Consider the following 13,483-nt stretch of genomic DNA (forward strand, 5'->3'; position numbering starts at 1 on the left):
TCTGATCACACAGTTCTGGTAAAGGACAGTAACAAAATAAGGAATAAGAACTATAAAAAAAGAACTGATTAGCTTTGAAATTAACAGACACAGCTCATCATCGGCTCTGAAAAGCTGACATCGAGATATGGCATAAACGTATATGTGTCGAGTATTTCTTGAAAGTCAAACTAAATCAAACGTAGATGGACACACGCTCTCTAGCACAAGCAATGTGTTCCCAGCAGTAGGAGCCACGTGGGAAGATAAAGGAGGTCGCCTTTAGGGCGCTCAAGTAAGGCTGCATCTCCCTTTAGGTCCAATGGCAACGTGACTGGACTGAAAAACACTTCCTGACAGAAGAGATGACGACAGAGACGTCAAGATGAAGCAGCAACTTAAATTATCTGAGCTCCTTTAGGAGGGATTATGTAATTCATTGATTTCTTTTTCAAAACATAAATTAAACATGAAATGTGTTTTTTGACTGGATAAAAGAAAAGCTCAAAGTGAAAGACTGGCTGACATATTCTGGTGAAAACAGCACAAAAAACCGCTAACATGAATAATTGACACATCAGCTGACAGCTCATCGCTCAAAGGACACAGAGCTTTAAGTTGACTGTGACACACTGGGCTTTGCATCACCCTCCGTTTCCTGGGTATCCCCTTGTGGTGCGTTGTACATTGGCACACCAGCTGGATTGTGGGGCCCAGAGAGGCCCCCAGTGACATGTATCTCCTGGATGCCGCCGTCTAAAGCACTCTATGTGGCTGCCGCTGAATGACCTCCTTTGCTCCCCAGCATAAACAGCGCTGGGGACTTTAATGAAGAGCACGTTGGGGCCACAGAAGAGAAACACATTCAAATAGTCAAGCAGTGAGATAAATGGAGAAGAACCAGCTAGGACCAGCTACAAACCAGTTCTAGTCGTCTTTGTGCCTCCATTTTTCTGCTTGTCACTTTTCTCTTGGTTTCCTCTTTTATTGTGGAGGGTTCAACAGAGCAACAATGCCCAAGGTTTTCTGTACTACCATTCCTGGCAACCACTCAGCTGACCCTGTTCCCTGAGGCTGCTTCCGCTTCACAGCCCGCCCTTTTAGATGTAGCTTTGTGAGAAATTATTTTAACACACCAAGTGAGTGTGAGGTGAATAAACCTTGCTCTTCATCCAGCAGCCGTCTGAACCCCACAACCACGCTGCTGCGAGCTTCACTGCACAGCCAGGCCTCTCGGTGTCTCTGGCTATAGCAAGGCAACGTGGTTGGCCAGCAAAGCACAGTGCACAATGGCACATGTTGTGCGGTTTCCTGGGAACGGGTTGGGGAACAGTGGAACTATTGTGCCAGGCATCATTATACCGCTGGGGCCTTCTTTGGCTGTATTTCGCCGGGCCACTCGAAGGGCTGAAAAGGTATTTCATTGGGCCCTAATTGAAAAGATGCCACCTTGAATTCAGCAAATGCCAGTATCCTGTATGCATGCACAGTGGTAGCAGAGTTGCTGACGGTAGCAATGGCAGAGGCAGGGCCCCATCTCGTGGGACAAATCACTGCACAGAACCACACTGCCACTCAGATGGTCTGCAAATCACAAGGAGGTTAGAGGAAGCCATTGAAGGACAATACACGAGGGGTTGTCCGGCTACAAGGGTGCCTCACAAATGGCCTCAAGCAGTGGAGCTTGAAACAGCAGAGCTGATTGGCCAGAGCTCTACAATCATTATGTTCAACAACAAAGAAAACGGATGACATCCTTGGACATCGTTCAGTGAAAACAGAATAATTCAGTCAGAAGCTCTTATTTTTAGACAGCTTGTTGTCCAAGTTTGAAGCCATTTAGGGTGAAATGGAGGTAGCTCAAACACTTTGGGGGAAATATTCCTTCAAAAGTAGGACAATATTTTGGCGACCAAACAATCATTCTGAGGTAACGTATGATGATTTTAGTGACAGATTCAGTCTGAACAAGACATCAGGAATTGCAAAGATAAAAATGGTTTATGTTAAAAAAGAGATTTTTTACTGACAAGCATGGTTATTCATGTAAAGACACTTATTGCATTTACATAAAGTGAATTATTTGCCCCCGAAGAAAGTAAACCAATGCAGTGTATCAGAGGGAAAATGAGAACAAACACATAAACAATTAAGTTCAACCCCCTAGGCTTGAACACAAGTCTGCAGAGCAGCATTGTGGCATGAAACAGAAGAGGACTTGTCCATGGTCCATGAGGAAATGCTCACCCAAACTGAAATGCTCTGTAGTCTGTAGACACTATGTCATGCATAAATACTCACTGCAAAAACAAGGCAGACTGTTTCATTTCAGAGGAATCAGTGTAACTAATCATAAACTATCTCCTCACAAATCATGGGTTAAGTTAACATGGTTATTTCCATATTCACACATGCATCAAAACAGAGCACACACAGGCTGACATGGATGTTGCAGAAAGGTATCCAGTAATGTTGTAAACAAAAGCAGAGTTTTACAAAGCCTCACAAGGAAAACGTCAAAGATTGATGAAGAGCAAATAGGAACAAAAACAGCCGGTCCAGATGAAAAAAGGGATTTACATTTTAAATCCCCAACTGATCTTCAAACTTCCGAGTCCTATGAAAGAGTTAAAGCCACATTGTGATTCTCCTGGTGGGAGTAAATGAGTCTTTTCACAGCAACAGCAGAGGCTATGTTTATTCAAGCCCTCGTCCAAAACATCACCTCAGTTTGCCAACACACAGCGAGTGTGAGCGCCTCGGCCCCCCAGCTCTCTGACGTGAGCGACTGAGCTGAGAGACGTCATTCCACGAGGAAGCAATCACTGATTGTTATTCCTCTGCTGATACCTGAACTGAGAAACACTCTGCATGCAGAGCCATCCATACTTACTACTGTGCATCTATACTCCTCTGTTTGTGGATCAGTCAGTGGGTGTCTGCTTAACTATGGAGCTGTAAGTGTATGTGTTAATACAGTGAATGTAATATTGTTTCTCACGGGCCTTTGGTGGTATTATCTGTCTTAATGGAGTCTCAGCTGTGGTTTTCAGACTCTTTTAATCTGTTGAAGAAAATGTGGATGATCAGTGAGCCTCAGTGACTTCTTTTTCCTAAGTCCCTGGTCCCATGAGTGAGTGTTAAGGAGAAGATTGTTACAAACACCAACAGGAAGCTTGGCGAGACTAAAACTCATAATATTTTGAAACCTATACTAAAATTTAATCTGTCAGTAGCAGGGGTATAACCATAGACTGTTTAAAACATGTATGGAGCATCGATGACATCACCCGTCTGTTCCTAAAACTGGGAAACAAAGCCAATCCGCGGACGCAGACACATTTGCTTTGACGCTGGCTGATGAGTTTCCTTTCGAAACAGCTACAGGGAACCTACCTGTCACATGACCTAAGCTGTGCGTCTGATTGGAAAATCAAACAATCCTAATACCTTCTGAGCCGCCAGCCTCAAGCAGATTCTTGATGAACAGCAACTTTTAGCACTTCTGCATGGGCTTTATTTTTACTAACCGGTTGTTGCCCCTTGGGTATAACCTGATGCCAAAATACACCAAATACATCTCCAGTTTGACTGTGTTTCATGATGGGACCACATCAGATAGGTTTCTATTCAAATCAATGAGTCAATTCTGAATCCACTTCATTACAGTCCGACTGTGTCTCTGCTCGGGCAGGTCTCAGCAGCTAGCAACAGTGCCGATGCCAGAGCTGTGACACGCCCATTCACCGACCTTGATCCTGCAGATCAAGGAGGACAGGAAGTCAAGCACAAACTGTGTCGACACCACATCATATGCAACTTGACTGTAACAACAAACCAGCATAATAAAAACAGCCTGGCTAGAGGTCAACAGGTTGGAGGTTTTACAGCCCAACACGACCTGATATGAGTGACTTTAAACTAGACAGCCAAATTAAAACTGTTAAGTCTTGTTTTTGTCACTTAAGGCAGTTGGCAAGGGTCAAATATTTTATGTCCAAGCAGCACTTTGAAACAGTGATCCAAGCTTTTATTTCATCACATTTGGATTGCTGTAATGCACTTGATGTCAGAGTGAGTAAGTCCTTGCTCTCCTGACTGTAGCTGGTCCAAAACACCGCTTCACAACTTTTAAGTGGTACATCAGCCCGGTACTGGCTTCACTTCACTGGCTGCCTGTGACTTTTAGAGTTGATTTTAAAATTCTTGTGTTTGTCTTTAAATGTTTAAACGGTCTTGCCCCACCTTACCTCTCTGAGCTTCTTCAGCCCTACTCCCCCACTCGGTCCCTCAGGTCAGCCGACCAGCTGCTCCTCGATGTGGAAAAGTCTTCCCCTGCACATTAGAGGGGCCCCTTCACTGTCCACTTTTAAAAATCTTCTTAAAACCCATTTTTATTCCTTGGCTTTTAACCTCGGTGAAACTTAGTTTCTTTGCCCGGTCTTATTTCCTTTTATTTTCTTTTTATCCCCCTTTATTTGTATTTATTTGCTATCAGTTATTTTTACTATGTTTTCTTTTATGTGTCTGTTTTTCCTTATCTGTTTTTATCATTTTATTTTGATCTACCTGTACAGCACTTTATTTACAGCTGTGGGTGTTTTTAAAAGTGCTCTATAAATAAACTCTTTTAAGAAAGGACTAAAAACCGTTTTATTCCGTATCGCCTTTCCGGATTAATTCTGTTGTTTACAATTATTACCGACTGTTTTTACTGTTTTTTTAAATGTTTTTATTGTTTTTTTAATTGTCTTTATTAATGTTTTTATTGTTTTTATCTTTCCTTCTTGTGCACTTTGAGATTTGCCTGCAAATGTAAAGTGCGTTATAAATAAAATCCATTATCATTATTATTATTATTATTATTATTATTATTATTATTATTATTATTATTATTATTATTATTATTATTATAAATAAAGTTGGTATATTATGGTATGAGAAGTTCATCATAATGTACGTTGTCGGCACGCAATGGAGCAGAGATGGACCTCAGACAAATCTGGTGTATTCCTAGCATAACTCTACCCCTGTCTATTTCTTCAGAAGCTGAAAGTTAGCCAGAGACGACATTTCCAAAACGGTGACAGCCATCTCCAGGATTCTGAGCACCTACTTAGGAAGCAAGAGGGGATGCCACTGAGACTTTGCAAATGTTGTATACAGTCTATGATTGGGCTTGACAGCATCTTCCCCCATGGGCTTAAAACAGTTCACGTTTCACAGAAATCGAACGCTAGTCAGTGCTTCTTCAAGGCCTGGTGAATTTCTGCGGAGACGACTGGATGTGTAATATTTTTGTGTTGGGTTTTAACTGTAGCTCTATAATAAATTTGCTGCATGTTTTCTGTTAATTTAGTTATTTACATTCATGCCATCTCTAAATGTGCAGCTCATGAGACAAACAGAGTACCTATTGGCCGCCACAGTCTACAGTACAGCCGTCAAATTTGTTTCCTTTTTTTGAAACAGCTGCTTTTCTGAAACTATGACAGACAGAATTTAAAGCATATTCCTCATCATCCCTCTCTGTTTATGAACAGGAAGAGATTTCCTCCAGATTAAGGGATTATACATAACCCACAATCTCCCTGATGAGCAGCTAATAGATCTGTCAGGGAACATGTTATTGTAAAACACTGGGTCGAGACTTTGGACCTCTGACAGTCAGGATGATCGAATAGATCAGATTAGGGTCCATCTTGCTCATGCAGTAAATCAAGATCAAACCGCCCGGGTCGCTCCACGCAACCCTGCCTCTGAGTAAAAATAGCTGCAGAGGGGTGAAAAATCTTGTTGTAACCCAACCTCACGTCACACACAAAGCTGTGTTTAAGTGCTGCTGCATGTACCACTGAACACAGCAGCTGTCCGATGTAAGCACTTAACACTCAGTGAACACATCCAACAACCATCTGTCTGTGTTCTGGTTCTTCACACCACAGTGGTCTTACACATCAGTACACACACACACACACATACACACAATGACATGTGCAGTGTAATCACAGAAAAATACTGTGCTGTTGTTGAATAAAAGAAAAGAGCTACAGACTGAAGAAAGCTTTCATTAGAAGCAAAATACACTATGTTATGGTGAGGATGAAGACTGGTGAGGATTGAAACAGTTTCCAATTTGTTTTGAAGATAAGAAAAGAGCAAGCATAGAGAAATCTTGTACGTTTTTGCGTCTTTGACAGACATATTAAGCTATGCTTTAAGCCAGGCTCAATGCTGTTTTTGTAAAGCTGCTTTACTTTTACAAAATAAAACTTTTCTGTTGTTGTCGGGGGATACGTTGTTTTGTTTTTTGAAAAGCTGAAGGAGAACAGGAAATTTAGTGAGGGATGGGATACACTTGAAAGAAAGGGTCATGGTCATGAGTTGGAATACAGCCGAACTTTTGCCTCCCTGATTTTCCAATATTCCAAATATTTTTAGTGCCTTAGGCCTGGTTTACACTTCTCGTGTCCTGTCGTTACATCATAGCAATGCAATAGGAGTTGACGCCATCGTGGGCTCCTCACACTTCTGCGTCAGAGTGTCTGCGAAACTGAAATAGTCCTCCAAAACACAAAGGTAGTGTCACTTTTAAGATCATTTTATCACTTGTTTCTGCTAGCTTTTTTACAAAGAGTGTTTTGAGTGTTTTATGTTATACATGTTTCCTTTCATCATAAAGTGACTAATAGGAGGGATGGAGGGGAGATGTTGGATAAGAAATGAACAGCCGATATACAGCAGATATTCATGATTTTGTACATTATCTAAACAGAAAGCAAGATACCTGCTCAGTGGACCAATCACAGTGCTTCCTGTTTTTAATTATTTAACTTTTTACATTTTTTTAACAGAAAACAAAACGTTTTTCAGCGTGTCTTATTACTAGCCAAAAATAAATATATTTTAAATGTAATGAAGCTAGCTAATGCAATATAATAATATTAACCGTACTAAAATTGCACACTGGATTTTTAACACCTGCAGGATAGGGGTCAAAAATTTCCCCATGGGGATCAATAAAATAAAAGAACATTCTAAAGTAGAAATACTTTGAGTAACAACATCTGTGTGTTTACATACCCTGGACACCCTTACCAATGTCAATGCTCCAGTTGTGCCACCCCAGTCTAAAAAGTCTGGACAGCAGCAAACAGAAAACAACAAGAACTAGACAGGCAGAAAACTACAATCTAGAAATATTGGGCAATGCGGATGAGCCAAAATCTGCAAGCTAGTTCTGGTAGTACTGGAAACAATGTACACACCAAGCCAACAAAAATTTCATGACAGAAATCAATATGTTGAGTGCCTAGTACAAAAAAACATCTCCCATCTCAATAACTTCTTTACCGACACACACTTTATTCTTCTAACTTGGCAGTTTAGAAAATATTTAGACCATGAGTTCACCCCAACAGAGGCGCAGTTCAGCTGATTGCACTTTATGCCTGTTAGTGATGAGGCTCAAAGCCCATCCTAGTTCCAATATGGTCGCTGTCAACAATTTGCTTCAAAACTGTTTCAGAAACGGATGGGTGATGTCACAGAAATTAGGTCTGTTCATTACCCAGTCCATGGAGCAGAGTTTTAGGCTGCCAACTTTATAGAACGAAAGCTTTAATAGACACAGTTGATCAGTGAGAAGAAAACATAGCCAGGCCTAAAGTTCCAGAAAGACAAAACAAAAGAGAAGGATTAATAGTAAGCCAGAGTATAATATGCATGAATGGATCCACAGCGTATGAGCACGGCACCACTTGGGGATTATAGTCTTCCAGAAGTAACCAGGATGAAGTCTAAAGAAAACTTACATTGCACATAGTGACGTAGAGGATTTAGCTGTTTGTGCTAATTTGAAGAATAGAAACAATCATCAAGACTGAAGAAAACAAATGTGGCCTGCAGGATACTAACAGTACGAAATGTGCATTATATCAACAAACCAAATTTACAGTGAGTGAACACAGCTTCAAAATAAGTACAGCGACTAAGTAACAACTGACACTGTGGGTGTTTCTGTGCTTCAGTGCTGAAAAACCGCACTGCATTTAGTTAGAATAGAAAAAGCCCCTGACTGACAGCCTCCATAATCACTGTCCACTGTGGCTAAACCAAAGTATTGGTAGTTTATCTGGGAGCATATTGTGCCTGTAATTTATGACTCTACAGCTCCACACAGGTGTTTTCAATTATTCCTGCTAATGAGAGCTGTGCTGTGCTGGGTAGAGCTGCACGGGGAATAAGCTGAGGCTGCTGGACTCCATGTACCAGTCAAGATGATAATGGTGATAGAGGTTGGGGCTCCCAGGAGGCCAAGGGATTTAAGGCTGTAACTATGAACAGTAAAAAAACACAACCAGTATTAATTAATGATAAACACTGAGTTTAAATGAGAACAGTTGTTTCACATTGCTTGGTTTCCCTTTTACTAAAACACATTTTCTTTAAGACTCACTACAGAGAAGAAATATCCTTTCACTGTGATGTTGAGTCTTCCATCACACACTGCAGCCTCATGGGCCTTCGTATCCCCTCCTGCCATCTCTCTCTTCCTCTCTGCTGCTGTCTCTGAGCACCACTGTGATTACCCAGCAGGGAGAATAGGAGATTAACTTCTGACTAAGAGATTTTTATGGCAGCTTTTGAGATGCTCCTCATCTGTAGGGTTTCTCTAAGCAGCTGTGGAACACACGTCAGCGACTGCCAAACGATGTGGGATGCAGTCTCTTGCATGGCTGTGTATTTAAGTGTCTGCTTTCTGGTCTTTCTCCCCTGCAGTTCAGGCGTTTCAGAATGATTCAGTGATTGGCATTATTCTGAACTTTTAGATCTCTCTTTTGATGATTCAGTTTCTTGCATAGCCATAAAATGAGTGGGTGATGATCTTAGCAAGTACTGTATATCAACTCAGCAATCACACACACACACACACACACACACACACACACACACACACACACACACACACACACACACACACACACACACACACAGATACATGATTATTTTAGAAATGTGAGCATAAACACAGGGCTGTTCCAAAAATCAGAATTTTATTTCTAATAGATAAAACTGTAACGATGTATTGACAGTATGACAGGATCCAGGGGGATTTCTGGTTGGCTACTATTTATAGATTTAGATTCCAATACATCTTTCAAACAGATGAGGCTCACACCTTCCTCTTCTTTAAATAAAGCCCCTGCGTTCTTGTCAAAGTCACAGTGTCCATCCAGGTAGCTTTACTGTCACAGTGATGGAAAAGGACCTGTGAACCAAGATGAACCAATTGAAAAAGACACAAATCAAAACTTAAATCTTCCAGTACAAAGTAGCTTTAACAGATTATGATTTATAAACAAAAAAATTATCCAAATTAACTTAATCTTAAGACTTTGTTGTGACCTTAAATGTAACAGCAAAAACAAAATCTGCTGCGCCCTTATCCTGAGTGATGTTTGAGATTGATGTTTCCTGTCACCTGGGCCCCATGAAGAGTGTGACATAAAGCAGCGTGGATTGTCTTTAGAGTCTTGTGACACCCCTACATGGCAGGAATTGCCTGGTGACTCAGTGAAAATGAGATTTATTTATAGAATCAAGTGACACTTTGTGTCTCGCTTGCTCAACTCTCACACGGGAGGCAAAGACAGAAAGGGGGAAGAGAGGTGGCAAAATAACCTCATACAGAAGTCCTGAGATCGAGCTTCAAAACAACAAAGACGAGGAAATGAACCCTAAAAAAAGGGGAACTGTTAGCGTATGACAAAACTCTGAGTTCATTCAAGTAGATTTCAAATCACTTTATTTCCTGAGGATGATAAAACAAGCTTCCAAACAAACATGGTTGGACTGACATGCTACAACCAACACAGAAACCTGTTCAGAGGATATTCAGGCAAATGACTCTACTGTATGATGGAATCTAATAAACAGCTTGATCTATCTATCTATCTACTTATCTATCTATCTATCTATCTATCTATCTATCTATCTATCTATCTATCTATCTATCTATCTATCTATCTATCTATCTATCTATCTATCTATCTATCTATCAGGTGCCGAAGACTTCAAGGTCAGCAAGGTGTTATTTTCATTTCATGTTTACTGAATGCTTTAAATATGCAACAAGTAGGCAGGCAGGTTATTTTAGCACCCGTACTCTTCTAGCCCAGAAACAGAAAGTAGTCTGGTATTGTCGGGTTGAACTATGCAAGGTTGTCCCTTACAAATCGCACTGGCTGGGTGGCTTCATTGCTGTTGTCCCAAAACCTTTACTATCCAGCATTCATGGTCCCTTCTCAGATGTGAAAGATACTCCTGCTTTTTAACAGTGCACTGATTCGAAGCTTAGGCGTCCCTCCTTTTCAGAGCAGAGGACACAGCATCCACGATTCCCAAAAAGAATGTTTCAACTTGAGACTCCAGAACAAGAGTTTTCCTTTTCACATCCATCTTAACTTGGTCTGGGCCCAAGTGCCACTATTTCTGTAGCACGCTCATGTGCTGGTTGGTAGACATATAGTTTTAAATTAAAAGCATTAGTGGATGTAGAGGCAAACTGTTCAAGGTTTTTAGATAAGATTTTAGGCTAGTACATTGATACACACTACAAAAGTAGGGATGGGTACGAGTACTCACTGTTGACTGTTACTTGTGCACCTGTATAGGACTGCAGCCATCGAATATTTTAGTATTCGAGGATTCTACTGAAAATCGATTAATCGAGTAATCGGATAAAATACATTTTTGTTTAGTTAAAGAGCAGTTATTTTTCAAATGAAAAATTTTCTTTTTAAGAAATGGAATTTTTTGATACAGCATGTCGGTAAGAGCACTTGCTTTGGTAGCTCCAAAATTTGTAAACACACTTTGACACATTTTTTGTGCCTTGTACATCTCAATAAATGTTGCGGACCCAAATAGAATTACCATTAGTCTCCAAAATCCAGAAAAGAAGCTAGATTTGTTGCTAGTTGCTATTTCGTATAAGAGGTAGCTTGAGGGGTGTGAAAACTCTCTTAATATGGCCTCAGCTCTATTTGAAATACCACTCTTTGATCTTTTTTAAAATTAAAGGATTCCTCGAGGAGGAGAAAATTACTTGAGTATTTTTTGTAATTGAGTACCTCGAATCATTCGAGGGATCGTTTCAGCTCTACACCTGTACAAGCGCTGCTTTTGGCAACAAAACTAACGCTAACCCAACTCTTAAAGCATTACATGTGTGAGCTTTTTGTTTTTCGCCTAACTGAATATACCAGCCAGGACAATAATTAACAGGATACAAACTAGGACTCTTCAGGCCACTGCTTCAGCACTCAAAGCCAGATTTTAGCAATAATAACGGTTTTATAGCAGCTACAGCAACTCTCTAGTAACAAATTATCACACCAGAGGCAAAAGCACAACAGATACAGAACCATCTGCTTCACCTTCAACATGTCAGTCAAGAAAAGTGTTTTCTGAAAGTACTTTGATGAAATCGATGAAGTTAAATGGAAGTGCAAGATATGTGGCCTTAAACTTGCATGCCATGGGAAAACTATTTCAATGCTCAAAGCACAAGGCGGAAACAGCAGAGACAGAAAACAGGCAGTCCTGCATCACATCATTTGCTAGCCCCATCAGAAACAGCATGACAAAACCAGAGCAGAAAAGATTAGCCTGCTAATAACCAAAATGGTAACCAGAGCTATGCTCCCATTAAGTTTTGTGAAAGAAGAAGGCTCCTGAGAGTTGATGGTGTTTGTCAAGCTGGAGTACAAGCCACCATCATGGAGAACAACAAAGACCGGAGTTGGACAGGGGGGCTGATCTTCAAGCAACTATCAAATTGCTCTTTTTCTTGAAATGCCCAACCCTAGTATGCAAAGTCTATAATTATGAAGGTCTGTGTTGAACAGACCCTTTCTTTTTTTCTTTTTTTACATTTATGGTTACAAAAAAAAAAAAAAAAAAAAACCAGATCTTCTCATACTCATTCATTAGGTTTTTCAAGTAATGGAGTACATGGATTACTGCTAATTTAATTTTCATCCCTGCTAAACGGTGGCATATTTTTCTGATGCTGTAAAGATTCACTGTTTCATTTTGAACAATGAAAACACACACAAACAAACATGAGCAGACACACAAACACAGTTGCCAGTCTGCATGGAAAGAAATAGGCGTAACTAATAGTCTGCCTCAGTATTTAATATATACACAACAAACAATGAAGTAAACCAGATACACGCCAAATAAGGGCTGTTCTCCAAGTTGGCACAGTGAAAATGTTGTGACCTCTGAAACCAGAGGTCACAACATTAAACAATTCTTCAAGTATAAATAATGCATAATAATTATTCTGGTATGAGCTGTCTTCGTGTTTGAAAGTGTAATAAGCTTAGTATCCCTCAGACCAATAACCCCACAGGTTCATGCTTTGACCTCGGGCAATATTCCCGGAGAGGCAACACAACAAGAAACCAAGAGAAAATCTGCAGAGAAGGTTCCAAGTTAGAGAAACTATACACATTTAACAAAAAAGATTGAAAAAAACATACTACTGTAAGTGTTTTGTACTTTATTGCCCAGGTTTTTTGCAAACATCACAGAATCAGGTCAGTCAATGTCATACGACTGGTTGGGCATCACTGCAGCATCTGATAAATTCCCCTTACTGAATAAAGTAAGCTCAGGAACACTATTCTGATATCACTGACCTATTTGCTCACGCAGTTTACAAAGAGTGGTGAACGTCTTTTTTTTTTTTTTTTTTTTTTTTTATTTCATTAATTTTATGACACAAACGAACAATACAACAGTAACACATGATACACCCCACTCACCCTCACCTCCCACACATAACTACACATGGTCCAACAAAAAAAATGTATGTATAAAGACCAATTCAGTTTACATTTCAAAAAATAAATCTTTGAGAACCTCCCATCTCCTTTCATACTGTCAGTTTCCACTATATAACCTTCTAAAACTATATATCGCTGAATAATTTCTAAAGTAAATAATATTAAGTGAATATCTATTTATGGCCTTAAAGATAAATCATATACCCAGAACAATTATTAGGTTAACCAAGTCATTACTATCTACAAACTCTCCTAAAAGTACAGAAACAAAATCTAATTTTAAAGACAAGCCAGTTTCTTAACACATTTCCTCAACATTTTTCCAAAACAAGGACACTATGTGACAGTGCCAAAACAAATGCAAGGTGGATTCAGACTCCTGATAACAAAAACGACAATCATCTGTCTCAGCCATATTCCATAGTTTTAACATTTTCCTTGTGGATAAAAAATTATATATGATTTTAATTTGAAAGAATCGATTTTGCACATCCACCGTAGTTTTGTAAATTAATTCAAATATTTTTTCCCATGGTAATGGACAGTCAAAAGTTTCTTCCCATTTTCCATATGTATTGTATGGGGCAACCTTTAACGATATCTTTATTGAATAGAAATTATATATTTTTTCATTTGATTTTGTT

At 39.8% G+C, this 13,483-nt stretch overlaps 1 protein-coding gene across 2 annotated transcripts in view; it reads right to left on the minus strand.

The window, feature by feature from the left end:
* The window catches only part of LOC141790454 (sodium-coupled neutral amino acid transporter 3-like), a 51,784-nt gene that overhangs the window by 23,327 nt on the left and 14,974 nt on the right, over positions 1 to 13,483 (minus strand). The gene's annotated exons all lie outside the window — the stretch shown is intronic.

The sequence above is a fragment of the Halichoeres trimaculatus genome, unplaced genomic scaffold (assembly GCF_033239565.1).
Source record: "Halichoeres trimaculatus isolate MK-OKI-2021-1 unplaced genomic scaffold, fHalTri1.1 fHalTri1_scaffold_1, whole genome shotgun sequence".
Taxonomy (NCBI): Eukaryota; Metazoa; Chordata; class Actinopteri; order Labriformes; family Labridae; genus Halichoeres; species Halichoeres trimaculatus.